Source organism: Austrofundulus limnaeus, unplaced genomic scaffold, assembly GCF_001266775.1.
Source record: "Austrofundulus limnaeus strain Quisiro unplaced genomic scaffold, Austrofundulus_limnaeus-1.0 Scaffold123, whole genome shotgun sequence".
Taxonomy (NCBI): domain Eukaryota; kingdom Metazoa; phylum Chordata; class Actinopteri; order Cyprinodontiformes; family Rivulidae; genus Austrofundulus; species Austrofundulus limnaeus.
In genome coordinates this window covers 755953-757229 of record NW_013952525.1, presented here as the reverse complement: position 1 = coordinate 757229, position 1277 = coordinate 755953, and the positions used below count along the sequence as shown (strand labels likewise).

Sequence of the window (1277 nt, the reverse complement as noted above, 5' to 3'; positions counted from 1 at the left end):
ACCAGAAGCTGCTCTTCATGTTAGTGACAAACATTAACAGTAACAACAGCTTTTTGATAAGTTTAAAATTTCTTTAACATACATTAAAAATGTTTTTAAAAAACTACAAAAATTAATTTAAAGTGCAAATTAAAAGCTATATTAATATAGTTGTATCTGTAACTGTATTTGATAATGTTTTGAACTTTTAAAATATTGCATGGTAAAAACAGAAGCTGCACTTCATATTAGTGACAAACTTTGGTGTTTTTTGATGAGTTACTTTCATTTTTTCCTTCTACTTTTCATTTAAAATAAGTTTTCATTCTCGTCAGGGTTCTAAGTTTCTTCTTCTACATATTAAAAAAGTTGTTAAACAACTGAGTAGTGTACTACTGCTACTCGTGGTGAGAAAGTGTATTGCACCTTATTCAAAATCAATGTGGTCCAACGGCCCTCTGCAGCCCAAAGTTAAAAACTGTTGTTTTTTTGAGGCCCTCAAGGTGGCGCTCAGGGCCCACAGTTGGGCCGCGGCCCATAGGTTAAGAATCTCTGCAGAGCAGTCAACTGCAAAAGCTGCAGATTTAAATCAGCGCATTTGATTAGAAACACCTGGCTGCTGCTGGTTTCTCACTGTTTCTACACGGAGGCTGACTTGGTTCTTCACGCAGTTCTTTTACATTTTAAGTCAAGGCCCTGTCACATTATAATGTTTTAAACCAGGGATTCCTGAACATTTTCATGCCATGGCCCCACAAACAGCATTAGCTTTGGGGCCAGGGACCCCCCCACTGCAAACCCATAAAAATACTACAAAATATGTAAAGAAACATTAACTTTTAGAATATTTTTTCTCCTTTTATTCATTTGTCAATAAATGTTGCGTTTAGCGAAGAAACATGTTTTAAACACCATATTCCCACAAAAAAAAAAAAAACCTTTCAACAAACTGTTATGATAAGAACAGAACAAAAGACATCAAAGACCTCTTAAATAAAATCTAAATACATTCTTAAAATTTATATTTTAAAATAACGATTGAAAAACAGATTTGATTTTTATCATAATGATTTAAAACATTTATTAGATTTTATTTTTTCATTTACTGGAAGCCTCTTTTGGACATATACGAACTGTGATGCTAATGATTAGATTGGATGTTCAACCTACATATATTAATTTAGTCATAACAAAATTGTCATAGGTTAGTTAGCACAAGTTGTCTCAACCGTGATAATGTGACACAACCTTTAGAATTTGTTTAGTAAATGACATAGTGTATAATATAAGTATAATAT

General features: G+C 32.3%; 1 protein-coding gene across 1 annotated transcript in view; it reads right to left on the bottom strand.

Annotated features, from left to right (window-relative positions):
* Positions 1–1277, bottom strand: part of megf10 (multiple EGF-like-domains 10) — a gene marked incomplete in the record, with an annotated part of 88699 nt that overhangs the window by 21812 nt on the left and 65610 nt on the right.